Raw genomic sequence first — 15,139 nt, forward strand, 5'->3', positions numbered from 1 at the left:
ATTTGATACTGAGTTGATCAGCAGTTTTTTAAATTTAATCATTGTGCAGCTAAAACACTAGAATGTACAATGAAAACACTTTGGGTCTATTAGAAAATGGTTTTCTTTAATAATCTCCTAATATACTTAAATTCTTTATGCGTTCACATCACTGTGGGATGGCTGCAAGAGAAAATGGGGAGTGAGGAATTAGTTGGGAGTGGGAGAGAAAGGTCTTGCTCTCCCATTCCCCTGATCACACTACCTTTTCCAACTCAATCTCTTTTTTGCTGTCTGTCTCCTGCTGTTCACTCTCTCGGTCTCTGATCTTGTAATTATCTTTGTCTTCATTTCGGCTTCTAAAATTATAATAGATTCTGCAGATTGATAAATATTGGTTGATCAAAGATTATTCGCTTTCATAATGTATTGCATGGGAGCCTGTCCACATATGAGCCCTCACTTGGGCACAAACTCTAACTTTTCCTTGCAGCATGAAGTAAGTAGGAAATTTGCTTTTAGACACTTAATTAAATCATTGTGTCATATTCACTAGAAGTGAGTTCTGTGTGGTAGCTGCTAATGGATTCTTTTCAATTTTTTTTAGTTTTCCTTTATCCTTTGTAGAAAATGTCACCATATAACTTGCTGCTGTGGGGAGCAACTAAGTTTAATAATTCCTTTGTGCAAGTTAAAGTTAAAAGCCCATATACTGTACAATTGCTCTCACTGAAATTTTAAATAGCAATAGTTATGTAAAAGAAATAAAATTAACTGTTGCATCTCTGACTTAAGTACATCTTTTTTTTTTCCACAGGTTTGTTTGTCAGCTGGCAGTCATCTCTCTTCACAAAGAAGTTTTATTTTAAACTAATCCAGGAGTCGAGTATCCGTTCCTGTTTATTCCAACAAATTCATCTAAGAAGATACTTTCCTTCTGCCGTGCACTCTGATTCCAGTGTGGTTGAAACCCATCCAAAATTATTTTCTGGTGTGATTCTGGAATGTCATAGTGCCAACACAATCCATTTGAAAATGCTTATTACATTACGAAGAATTTCTCGGAAGGAATTGCACACACTGATGGGGATGTTTATTTTTGTCTGGTTCTAAACTTTTGGTGCAATGATCCTTGATAATGAAAATAGTGCAAATATATAGGATCCTAACAGTTGAGCAAATATGATTATTGGAACTTTTTTTCAAAGTGCAGAACATTTTTTTTTAAAAAAGCTAATTGGTAGCAAACCATTTTGTTCTTTCAGAGCTTGCATTGAAACACTACGTGGAAGTAAGTCATTCAGATTTCCAACAAAACCCCTCAAAATAAATTTGCAATACTCACATGAAAAAATATTAATTGAGCACAAACCATTGTGTTGGACAGATGAAGTGAAATATCACAAAGAAGCATAGAGTATGTAGACTGAGGATTTCCTCCTTTCTCTCTCTCTGATACCGTTCACTACATTCAGTATACATGCTGTTTGGAACTTAAATTGAGTAAAGTCAGAACTATTTGTAAATAAGGATTAAAATGCAAAGAAAGAAATGCACAGATATTTTCCAGTAAAACTGTGGTGACGTAAATTCCTTTTGGAATAGATTATAATTAATCCAATCTATTCTAGCAATGCTAAGGCATTCAGCCTACACACTCATACCCAATTCCGTATGTTAGTATTATACATTTTAAAGCCAACAAGAAAACCATCAGTTACTGTGTAATTTCATTTTAGTGTGCTTAATGTGGACATTTTGATTGCGGCAAGTAAAACGTCTAGTCCCCCTCTCCCCCATTGTTCTCACTCCATTCTTTTAACAATTGAATTTAGAATTAACTGTCGAGTGAGTTTTGGAACCCTGTCTAATAGCCCGTGGCTCATTCTTTGAGAGAGGGAGGTTGATTTCATTTTGCCATGTTGCTTAATGAAGGGGAATGTGAGCAAACCTCACAAATTTGGGAAATTTTCCTTCAAGTCAAAAAAAAGCAGTTTGACTGAAATTTGTACTACTCTCCATTTAAACTGTGCCTTCTACTTTAGCACTTAATTTTGTCCAGCATCCTGGTATAGTACTGGGATTAAACACATGGCATATATGTCTGTGTCCTTATGACTGAACTGATTTCCCCCTCCTGGATACAGGCTTTGTTTCCATGAAACATGCTTTTTCAAATGCCCTTGTTATATGTAAATTCTAAATGATGAAAGTTGCCATTGGTGAGATTTTAAAGCAAGACCAAATTACTCCTCTAGGATGGGCGTAAAACGTTCCAGAACAATCTTTGAAAAAGAGTGTGTTCTTTCAATGACTTGGTTAATATGGACTAGTATTATTAAAGCAAATTGTCTGGCAGTGTATTTCATGGCAATATGTGGGATCTCGCTGAGCCCTGGACAGCTGTTTTATTTCCCTACAACATTGGCTAGACTTCAAAACTACATCATTGGGTGAAATATACTTGGGGATCATTTGATGTTATGAAAGGTGCTATTCTCTCTAATTGAAGAAGATCTCATATGTCACCCATATGTCCATTGCAGAGGAGGAAGTAAACACGTTGGTTGATTTAAACTATGTAATTAAGTCAAGAAGTGGCTTTAATTCTACGAGATAATGCTCTGAACTATAAGCAAGCCTAAAGCTGTCAAGGATTAGTTTGCATAAACAACCTAGGAATGATTTATGAGTCACCAAATAACTTGGATGTCTTCATAAGCTCAAAGTTTATAGATGCTGACTATCAGAAATCACTTCTGGGGCCTAATGTACACACTAAGGTTTATAAAATTGAACTTGATCTGTTTGAGGTTGCATTTCTGGACTGATGTTTGCTGCAGTCACACAAGCCCAATGCACTCTTGATGAATTCATGAGGATGTTCTTGCTGAAGGATTAAGAATTGTGGCTTGATCACCTGCATGCTGTATCAAGAAATAATCTTTATTGAAGTTTGTTAATTTTTACATACTATAACCATAGATTCATAGAGTACATAGGACCCAAACTGCTTTCATCCTCCTCAATCCTACTTTGTACTCATTTTTTCCCCATGAAACACACTCCTTTTTAACAAAAATATCTTTTGCTACATGCAAAATCAGAATATATAATGAGGGAAATTGTGAAATTGAATTGAGAGGTGATTCAAACCAAAAATGGTTTATTTAAAAAGTTAGTACTGGGTGATACAATTTAAAGTTTGTATAGATGGTGTAAGTATAAATAAGACAATGGAAATTGGAAATGTGTATATTTTACCTCTGGGCTAGTGTTAACTCAACCCAGATTTGCAATGAAAGTTTAGAATTAGGTTGTGAGGATTTATTTTTATGAATTACTATTGTTAATTTTGAATGCTTCCTTGCAGCCCAAAGCACTCCTCTAATTTAGCACTAAATTATGAAGCGCCCTCAGACAATTGGTGTCTGGTGGGAAGAATACCAAGTAGTGGTATAATCTTTAACATGAGGCACTTTTATTTAGGCCGAACTTGTGAGTTTTGTCAATGACCTTAGATGTTAAAAATGACTATTGTTTGAATTTGCCAGCTTTAATGTTTTTAACTTAAGGAGCAAAGTTCTCTTTTAAACGATTCCTGGAATGGTTTTAAAGAACTCCCTTCTCTCCCATACGCTCTCCTGCCACTTTTTCAACCTCCAGTAGCAGAAGTTCGAATTTTTTAAAATTGCCTTTTCATTGCCAGAGAAAAAGAAAAAGATGGGTAATCTTATCTTTTATAGTGGAGGAAATTCTTTTGGGAGAGAATTCTAACCGCACACCCCCTACCCCCTCTTCATTTTAATGACTATTTAATAACAATTATAGCACTTAATCCTCAGTTTGCTGTAAAACAGCTTGTGGCCCTTTATGGTGTAGGCTGTTGGCATGTGTGCTGAGGTTGTGATGTTTAACAAGAGGGAACAGGCACAGGAGTGATTGGTGGTCACTGTTACGATTCCCAGTTCTGCTCGTCTCATTCACTGGCATGTAAGTTCTTTTTAATGTTTTTATATAAAACTACCGAGGATTAGAGTCAAGAGCAGATGTGCATGCCACATAAACACTAAAAACTAACTAGTTCATGGAATCAAATTTTTAGACCTTTTATGTTCACATAAACCTGCCTTTACCTCTCAGGGTGATTCTGATTATATTGCTAGTATCAAAAAAAAACAAGGCAAGTGTGTTTTTGTTTTTGCTCTTTAAGGGCAGTATGCCAGATTCAAGTGTTTACAGACTAAGTTAATTGCATATACATTAAATGTCTTTACTACATTTTTGTCCTTTTTAAAACTTAGCTTCAGATTTTGCTTATAAATGAAGTTCTAACTTCATTCACTAATTAGTAATTTTGTAGCTTCAAACACCTTGACTTTTAAACTTGAACTATTTTAATTTTAATGCTTTGGCCATTTCTAATATGTCTCTGTAAACTTTATTTATGCAAGCTAAAAAAAAAAATAATTAGGTTTAGTTTTCCTGTCTCCTGCTCAGCCCAGGGTATTCATTCCGTTTGTGTGCATATAAAGTTCTGACAGGAACCAGATTGAAGAGGTATTCTTCACACTGCTGCAGGGTATGGGGTTTGTGTTTGCAATTTCATCTTGCTGCAAAATTTCAGCCTTTTGGGCAAAACTGAATGAGTTTCTGCATCTTCAGAAGAGGAAAAGCTGACATATCTGGGCAGATTTTACTCACCTTCGTACAACTTTTCCCACATTTGAAAGTGGTCTATACTTTATCTTTGCCTTCGATTGCTAGGGAAAAGTGGGGAGATGCATAGAAGGGATTGAAATAGTACTTTCATAGAGGAGAATAGGAGGGTGTTTGTAGAATGCAGGCTAATCCTGCATATAGGTGCTGTCCTGAAACCCCACAGTCATCTTAAAATGAAACAATGGCTCCATAACCCAATGCTTATGACATGTTTTGTGTTATAAATAAACTTATTTCAGTAGAAACTTTTTGCAGAAAAGCCCCTTTGATGAGCAGGGTTAAGGAAGTTCTCTTGTAGGAATGGTGCACACATCTAGCCATAACTTCGTTTCCTGATGAGGTAGATTACAAATAGAGTTTTACTATACAGTCTCTTCAGCTGGATGCAAATTATTGGTTGTGGAAAGACAAGTGTAAAGAAATAGAAAATAACCGTAGTCTGCTATTAGAGTGTGAACTTTATAGTCTCTTAGTCTAATGTGTTTGGATTTTTTTTTACAATTTTATCTTTACAATAATATTTTCCTTTCCTTAAATTACTGAATAGCCAGAGTGTTTCATGAGACCTGCCTATTATCAGGATAATGATTAATGACATCTGCAGAGCTCCAAGTAAAATCTTTTGGAGTAAAATAATCTCTGTAATTTTTTTTAATTATGCATTTAAGAGTATTCTGTATCTGTAAAACATTCATGTAAATGCTCCATGTGGTACTATTTTGGTACATGGGGTTTGCAACATTAAAGTATATTTTATGAATGTGTGATATTTTATATACCATATGTGATGATTTCTAAGAAATATATTCATTGCAGAAAGAAGCATACTTCACACCCTTTGTGAGGTTTTGTTTAAGAGTAAACTCTGCAATAGTCAAACAGCCCTCTTGGCTCGTCTGGGTGCCCACTGTAAAATTGAGTCTTGTATCCTACCTCTTTTCCCATCTTTTTTACTATTCTTCCCCCATCCAACATGCTCCTCCAATCTTATCCTTTCCCTTGACCTCTGGAGGGAGAAAAATGCAAACCTGTGAGGCAAAAGTTTTCTCTCTTCTCTTTCCTCCTCCTCCCACCCTGTCGCTGAGATTTGACATGAGACATCTTGCTGCCTGGGAGAGGTCACCTTTACCACTTAAGATCATTTAAGATATGTGAGCCTGGAGATTGGTTGATGCTTCTATGCATGAATGAACATTAACCTTGGTATTTTCTCTCATCTCTCCCTACTCCCTGCCAGAACCAAGGTTATTGAAGTTAATTATAAGTGAATGCATCTCCCTGAGTGTATTGCCTGATATTTCTTTAATATTCTTTGGACTGTAAATGATAGCGACCATACATAAAGTATTTACCGCTTGAGTAAGGTACTAAAGGAGGCTGCTGCAGATGGAATCGCGATGCATCATATGTCAGCATCTTTGAAAGGAATGAGAAAATGTCTTTACTCGTAGGGTTAAGCCTTCAAGGAGCCTGAGCGTAATGCGCCACAGAGTGGAAGGATGAGGTTTCACGGCCATAACTTATAGCAGTAAAGGTTTATGATTTGAATCATTCAGCCACAGGCTGAAATTCACAGCAGCTGCGTACTCACACAGAGAGATGTAGTTACCCTGAGTTACTTCCTAAAGTCACGTATGTATTTGCTCTTCATGGTAGTGTCAACAGTCATTTTCAAGAATAATAAGTGAAATAAAAATAGTGTATTGATAAAATATGTGTCCGAGTTGTTTCCATGATTTTATTATTAATGTGTCGAGGAATATTGAATTCTCCCACCTAGCTCCCACCATCCCTTTTGCAAAATGTTGGTCGTTGAACCCTACTTGTAAGGAGAGCTGGCAGGATTTGTAGCATTAATAGTGGCATTTTAAGCTTGAAGTGAAGTCTCAACAATTGGCCCTTACTGGACTTGATAAGCTCCTGTTAATTTCTTAACTGTATTGCTGGTACGTTCATTTAAACTATTTAATTTGATTTGGACATGATAGCAGATATTTGTACTTTTGCCTGTGGATATATCCAAACGTCTCTGGCTATCAAGATCATTATAATGGCAATTGTCTGCACACTGGTTAACTTGCACTCTGCACCATGAGCGCAGTACTCCGTTTATGAAGATCACAACCAGTCTAAAGTTGATTATCTGTACTGTATAGAAGAGACTGTTTGCTGCACCACCATTGTTTGTCGAAGTTTTTGCATTCAAAAGGGTGACTAAGATACAGTGCCATTTGAAATCCTGACAGGAAATATTTAGAAAGTTCAGAAACTGCTGGTATAGATCAGTCGGACCAAACTTGTATCTACAACATTCTGGTTGTAAGGGTTGGATATGGGAACTCTAAAGATGTAATTAAGTGGTTGAGCATTCCAAGACTTCAGTATACCACTGCATTTTGAGACTTGACTCTGGTATTTCTACTGCAAATTTATTGGAAAATAATTTGCAGTAGATTTCAGGGAGATGACCAGTTATTATTAATCTCATATAAGGCATTTTTTATAAATTCCAACATCTCAGAACACAACCTGTTGTTTCCTTGCGTAGTGATAACCACACTTGTCACTGGGGTGTGTGGTACTAATACAAATATTTTAAACATTTTAGTGGTGCTTGATCTTGTACATTCTATAAAAGAAATGCATGTCAGTTATAAACCTAATGAATGAAGAAAGCAATGGGTGCGCGATGTATGTGATCAATAATGATTTACAGTTTATGTATTGTACGCTTTGCCTACTGAGTAATCCATGGCAGTAGCACATTTAGAATGATCATATAAATATTATTTTAAATGTTAACCCAACTGGATATTTTTACCTTTTAAGTAGATTTATGATGTCTTGAGAAAACTGACATCATAACTTGCGTTTATTGATTTATTTTTATTTCACTTATTATAATTGTGTAACTTGTGATGCTGTTGCCATATTGTTCTAATGTCCATCTCTATAATGCTTGGTACTAATATTTCTAAAAAAAATCATAATAGATCTGTTCAGGCACAGGTTATCAAAATACTGTGTAGTCCTTTGCATTTCTGGTAGACTAAATATGCATTCTGTGATTGATTTTTTTTTTCAAAATCCCAGGAAAAAAATTGTATACAATAGAATATTCTGCTTGACCATCAATATTAAAAAAAAAGCAAGTTTTAATGAACAGAATTTTCTGTCATTTATTTGTCTGAGTTTACATGACTTCCAGCTGCCACATTGAATTTACTGGTGTGAATGCATTTGAGTTTCTTGTTGTGCTGATTCTTCATCGTAGAGTATGTTTTCACATTGTTGTACTACATCAGCATGGAACTGCACCCCTCTTAGCTTATTTACAGCATGTACGGCAGATGTTGGAACCTTATTTGATTTTTTTTACCCCCTTGCCGGAGCTCCCATGACGATTGTGATTAGTGGGTAGATATGAAATTTAATCTGAGACCTATGTGGCTCAGTTACATGCTGATTCACCGTCGAGCTGTTTGGAAGCACTTTTTTAAAAACGGGGTAAATAGGGTAGAGTATTAAACTGCGGCATTTTGCATTTGCTGTTTCAATATACAGAAAGCTGCTGGAAAAGGGCTAGTAACATGAAGGATCCAACCTATCTTGCTTAAGGACTGTTTGTCCCATTCCTATCAGGGAGGAGGCTACATAGCATCCACACCAGGAACACCAGACTCAAAAACAGTTTCTTTCCCCAAGCAGTAAGGCTGACCAACACCTCCACCCACTAACACACCCTTCCACACCCCCAACCACTGCTACTTCAGTCACCTTTTGTACAGACACTACTATGCCTGGCGTCACTTTACGGACATGCAATCAATCAACGCATCTAAGTTATCTGATGTATTTATTGTGTTTTTTGTGTTACATCAGATCCAGCGTAACAATTATTTTGTTCTCTTCTACACTTGTGTACTGGAAATGACATCAAACAATCTTGAATCTTGAACAATATAATTTTAGATTGGGGAAGTTACCCATAGTATGAAAATGAAAGAAATGTCTTTGGGGAAAAAAGTAAAAATATTGTGCACAGCATACTTCTAAATCATAGCTCAGCAAATATTTCCCCTTACAGGCAACTACTTATCTGCTATAAAAACAAGGCTCAATGCTAATCTGTGATTATTTTTGAACGGTATGGAATAGGAAAGAAAAGATGTTTTACTGCATAGTATGGTTGGGTCTAGTTGCAGCTTAAGTATTTTTGAGACACTTGGAGGGGGGGGGAAGAGCTTGTATGAGGGTCTGGATTTTTTTCAAAGTTTAAAACAATAGTAATAAAGATATAGTTCATAATGTAGACTTATTTCAAACATAGTTAATAAATAGATACTAATAATAGAAATCTTGAGCAACACACAGTAAATGCAGATTTCCAGCACCTACAGAATCTCATGCTCATGATTTGCTGCTCCACTGTGAAGTTTCTTTGAGGTATTTCTACCTTGATGAAGTTTAAATCTTCTCTTTGGCATTCAGTGAGACCTTGTCTCACTGCTCTCCCTCTGTGATCTCTGCTGCTGTACAACTCTTCGGCCATGTGCTCACCCAAACTCACCAGCTTGTACTCCTTCCCCTCCCCTCCACCTTATTCTGGCTTCTTTTCTCTTCTTTTCCAGCACTGATAAAGGGTCGCTGTCCAAAATGTCAACTGTTTATTCCCCTCTATAGATGAGAAGCTTGCTAACTCACTTGCTGAGTTGCTCCAGCATTTGTGTGTGTTGCCCAAGATTTCCAACACAAGCAGAATTTCTTATGTACATTAGTTTTTACTGCAAAAAGGTTTGAGTTCATAAATAGGGAGTTTGTTTAAGTTGCACAGGGTGCTGGAAGAGCTACTGTGCACAGTTTTGATCCTGTTGCCTAAGAAATAATATAGTATAATTAATCGAGAGATTAAACAAGGTGGATGTGTATTCTTTAGAGTTTTCGAGAATGAAGGGTGAGCTTATTGAAACACATACGTTCCTAAAGGGGAATGACAGATAGATGTCAAGATGCTTGCATTACTGGGAGAGTTTTGGACAAGGGACATTTAAAACTGATGTATGTAGAGACTTCCCAGAGAGTGGTGAATCTCCAAAGGTCTTTGTCCCAGAGAGCTGTGGAGGCTAACTTATTAGGAATTACCTAGTAGTTTTGGTTTAGCCTTGTTGATATAAATCTTTTTTTTTACTATACAAATCATTCTTTTGAAGTCCTAAGATGCTTCAGCATTATGCTGGGAGCTTGTAACAGTGAGTGAACACAATTCTTATAATTTATTCTGCCTGAATGGCGGTAGATTGAGAGAAGGCAGTGACTGTGAAATTAGACTTTGTGGTGCCAATTTTTATGCTATATGTGTCAAGTTGCTTCCAATTTAGATCTCAAAGTGCGGTATTCTGCAAATTGGTTAGCATGTGCCTTCCAAGTGTGGACAGAATAGGGACTGGAGGGAATCGATTCCAGGGCAATAATGATATGACATCAGTATTTCAAAATGGATTGTAATGACCCAGCTAACAATATTAATTGAAATAATCTTGATTCCCCAACCTTAACAACATCCATGCCTTTGAAAAGAATCTTCACTGTTTTGTAAGTTTGCTGGTGATTGAGTTTGGTTGATTTGCAACCATTGTGATAAAGATATTTTTGGAGAAGGTAATCTCTTTGTTGTTTGAGTAGCTTTGAGCCCACTTGTTTAGAAAATGGGCATTCCTGCTCTGCTGCTGGAGTGGATCCAAATATCAGGAAGAGACATTCAGAGGAAGGGTGTAGGGGCTTTCTTTGGATACATTTCCCATGGTAGACACCAGAGAGGGTGTCTCCACTTATTATGACTCCCCTCAGCCTGCTGGAGGATATGGAGATCTTTCTGATCATGCTGTGAAATCCTAATTATCTTCTGGCTCCGGTGAGGAGCCTGAGCTGTGTCACTAGGGCCAAGGAAAAGGAAACCCAACAATACGTCTTGATAAATTTAGGCATGGATTGATAAGTGACATTCATACCTTGCAAATTTGAATCAGTAACCATGTCCAACAAGAGAAAGTCTATTCCTGTTAAAGATATACCGTCTATATAATGAGGATTACCATTGACCAGATACACGTGACCAGACTTGGAACATAATAGCTTGAAAACAAGGAGACATCAGAGGCTGGGGCCTTCGATTTCCAACTCACCAAACATTCAAATACCTTTTATCCAATTCACACATTTCATGAAATATTTTTCGTTTAGCTAAAAGGCTAGAATTTCTACAATATTGCTGATGTCCAACATCATTTGCAAGGAAGCAACCCATTTTGTTGATAGTCCATCCACTTTCTTGAACTCTTCATTTGTCCACAATCAAGCAACTGTTGCCATTGCTGAATGGGTGTCACCTCTTTCAAAAGTACCAGGGTGAAACAGTGTACATGGTTTACTAAGTAGCTGAAAGTCTTTGGAAGCTTTGAGATGTGCATGCAAGGCCTGCACTAGTGTTAGATTGGAGAGGGGTTGATGGGCGTATTATGACTGGCATAGATTATTACTAGGTAATGATATAAGCATAGGGTGGTTGTAAAAACTTTCAAGAGGACCCGAAAGGAAAGAGGAAATAATGTGTGTGTGGGTAAGGTCTACAAGCTGACTGGCACATTGCTAGCTTTTTTTAAAATTAAAACACAAGAACACTTGGCCATTCATATCAATGCTGGCTTGAAACAGACAATTCTATCACTTCCATAAGACCTTAAGACACAGTAGCAGAATGAGGACATTTGGCCTATTGAATCTACTCCACCATTCCATCATAGCTGATTTCCACCTCGCTTAGAGTCATGCTGCAGGGAAACAAGTTTTTCCCCTCTACTCATCTGTACAATAGCGGGGCAATGTACAGTGACCAGATAGTCTAACAACCCTCATGTCTTTAAGGGACAACTGGAATATCCACACAGTTCTAGGGAGAATGTGCAAAGTCCATACAGGCAGCACCAGAGGTCAGGATTGAACGGAGTTCACTGGAGATGGGAGACCGCTGCATCATTGTGTCAGTGCAACATTTCTCCCTCAGCAACCCCTTTGTATCTTTCTGCCACTGTTGTACACTAGGGGTAATTTTTAGTATCCCAATAACCTATACGCTTGAGAAGAGATTTTTTAAAAAGTGCATCCAAAGAAACACACGGTCAAAAAAAAAGTACATAAAACTGCAGAAAGTACCAAGATCAGGACGGAACCCAGGTCCTTGGGGCTGCAATGTTTCAGGGCATTCTTACACTTGGACAATTGTCAAAACCACTCGAGCAGGTTTTGTGTTCCGTCAAAGTGTTTTTAGCTGTTTCGGCCCTCACTATTTTGGATAGAGACTTTGGTAAGGGAATGACCACAGCAGCTAGTGTGGATGGTGAGGCAGATTTCAGCTAACTCCAAGTCAGTGTATCCTGCAAGATTAAACAAAAATACAAATCCATTGTACTGTAATGGTAAACTTCAAGAGAGCCATCGACAAATGCAATTTTCAATGGGGCATTTTCCTGAGGTGACGTATAATTTATGCTGCCATTTTTAAATGGCAATAGCCAAGCTGCAGTACACACCTCCTGCCAGTTAAGGGTGCTGTTGCATTTCAGACCAATTAAGATTGCATTGATATGGCATCTATCAAATGTCTTGCAAAACATCCCTAAGTACTTTCAAGTTAACAAAGAACTTTTAAAATGTATTAAAGATTTGAAATTAAGAAAAATTGGAACACATTGTCCACAAACACAAAACATCACAATAGGCTGAGCTACGGCACCACTTGTAAAATCCATAATGCTACTGGATCATTAAGAAATGTATTTATGCTGGGGGAAAAATCGCTATTGCCTCAGTTTATCAATGCATTGATGGGATTGAAGAGACTCCACGGTGGGATCATGGAATCCCAAAGCCCATCAAAAGGTGGACTCTCGTCAGTTCCTGAAAACTAGAGAATGATCAGATAACCTGTTCTTTTGAAGTAGAGAAAAATGTCAGCCAGGTCACTGAGGATATCTCAGCTTCTCTGTTAAAGGGGGGACAAGGGATTTGGTTTGACCATCTCCATCACTGGACTGGAGGTCCAACAGTACTCGTGCTGGAGGGGATTCAGACACACAACCTTTTGAATCTACAGTGATCTATGGCTGTGATCACTTGAATCAAGTATGATACTTTCCTAATGGGTTGTCTATTGGTGGGTCCTCGGGTGGCTTCAGAGGCGGAGCCAGGATCCACATATGCCGCTGTGTTAGGGTGGATTTCATTAACAGAGAACGCCTATGCGTGACTATGTTTAACGTGGGGAGGCTGATGCAGGGGCAGCCACCCTACAGTCCCTGACAGATCAGGGGCATAGAGTGCAAGACGACTGGGGGCCCTTCACCACTCTGATGCGTTGCGTTTAGACTTGCTTACAAAATAAACTGAGGCAAAAGCATCAATTTTTGGTTTAATCGTAAATACAGGTTGGTAATGACAGTAATCCTGGGACCTGACACTGGGCTACCTGGTAACATTATTGAGTAATATGTTCTCTTTTATGTGCCAACAACCTCATCTAATTGGACATTAGCCTTTGCACAATACCTGCATTTTAAAAGCCATATTCTTAAAGCAAAATACATTGCCACTCCAGTTTCATTGGTGTTAAAATTGTCTTCCACAGTATTTTATTACTGGTAAATGCTGAACGGTTTCAGCCCCAGTTGTAGATCAGTATAGCGTCGAAGGAGCACCTACTCACTCAATGGACACTTTATTAAGTACACCTGCTCATTATTGCAAATAACTAAATAGCCAATCATGTGGCAGCAACTCAATGCATAAACACATGGAGACAGTCAGGAAGTTCAGTTGTTGTTCAAAGCAAACATCAGAATGGAGAAATATGAGCTGAGTGATTTTGACTGCAGAATGATTGTTGGTACCAGACGGAATGGCTTGAGGTGACGAACAAAAACACATCCAGTGAATGGCAGTCTGTGGGTGAAGGTGCCTTGTTAATGAGGGGCCAGAGAATGTCCAGATTGGTTCAAGCTGACAGGAAGGCGACAGTAACTCAAATCATCACACGTTACAACAGTGATGTGCACGCATTGAAGTGGATGGGCTACCGCAGCAGAAGACCACAAACATACCCGGAGACACTTTATTAGCCACAGGAGGAGTTGGCTCCATTTTCCTGCTCTTTCTTCTCCCCCAGTACATTCTTGCCCCCTTCCTCCCCCCCCAGGATTTACTACCACACCAAATGAAAACCTACAACCACCAAATGCCACATCAATCATGACAATTATTTTCATAAATGGTCAGCAAATACAAATGCTTTACACCATTTTAAATTGACCAGGATAATTCCACAAGTGGACACAAGTAGTCAGACCTCAACTGTAGCTCAATCTGCCCCACTTTGACAGTGTAACAGAGTCTAAACCCACCACTATCCAGTGGCAGAAATTTACTTGAGTAAAAGGTACTGTATATCATGGAAATCATTTAAGGGTCATAAAGAGAGCTTTTGGCACATTGGCCTTTATAAATTAATGAGTACAAGAGTTGGGACGTTGTGTTGAAGTTCTATGTATAAAACATTGGCGAAACCAAATTTGGAGTATTGTCTGCGGGTCAGGTCACCTACCTCCAGGAAAGAGATGATGCTGAGATGCACCGTGATGGGCTGGGAACACATCATCAGTGGGTATTTCAACATCAGACACGCTTGCCCAGGTCACCCAGTAGCAATGGTGCACAGGTCACCCCTCTTGCTCCATATCCGTCTAGAAGATCATACAGCAGCCTGTGATGAGCCCCATAATGCCAAGGAGGGAGTAGGTTCTGCAGAGTGAGCGGCCAGCAAAACCTCTACACCCCACCTGTACTGGCTTGTATTGTGCCCAATAAGTTTGAAAGAGTAGAGAGAAAATTTACAAGGATGTTACTGAGACTCGGGGCGACTTATAGTGAAAGGTTGAATAGGTTAGGACTTTCATTCTCTGGCGTGTAGGATAATGAGGGGAGATTTGATAGAGGTATAGAAAGTCATGAGGGATATAGATAAGAGTAAATGAAAGCAGGATTTTTCCACTGAGGTTGGGTGAGACTAGAAGCAGAGGTCTCTAGTTAAGGGTGTAAGATGAAATATTTAAGGGGAATTTCTGCACTCAAAAGGGTGCAGCGTGTAATATGCTGCCGGCAGAAATGATGGATGCAGATTCAATTGCTCTTTTTAAATGAGAAGTTTGGATAAGAATAAGGCCGGGACGGGTATGGAGTGTAATGGTCCAGTTCGGGGGGGGGGGGTCAGCTACACAAAGTAGGAGTTTGGCAGAGACTAGATGGACCAAAGGGCCTGTTTCTGTGCTGTAGACTCCATGACTATAAAAGCATCTTGAAAAGTGTTTCAGATGTTATACTACTGAGCGAC

General features: G+C 38.4%; 1 protein-coding gene across 1 annotated transcript in view; it reads left to right on the plus strand.

The window, feature by feature from the left end:
* Positions 1-7,510, plus strand: part of LOC134353116 (forkhead box protein O1-like) — a 50,441-nt gene extending 42,931 nt beyond the window's left edge. The window contains exon 3 of the mRNA XM_063061044.1: positions 797-7,510. The gene's annotated coding sequence lies outside the window, so the exon portion shown is untranslated. The remainder of the gene's footprint in view (positions 1-796) is intronic.
* Positions 7,511-15,139: the final 7,629 nt, after the last annotated feature.

Source organism: Mobula hypostoma, chromosome 10 (genome assembly GCF_963921235.1).
Source record: "Mobula hypostoma chromosome 10, sMobHyp1.1, whole genome shotgun sequence".
NCBI lineage: Eukaryota > Metazoa > Chordata > Chondrichthyes > Myliobatiformes > Myliobatidae > Mobula > Mobula hypostoma.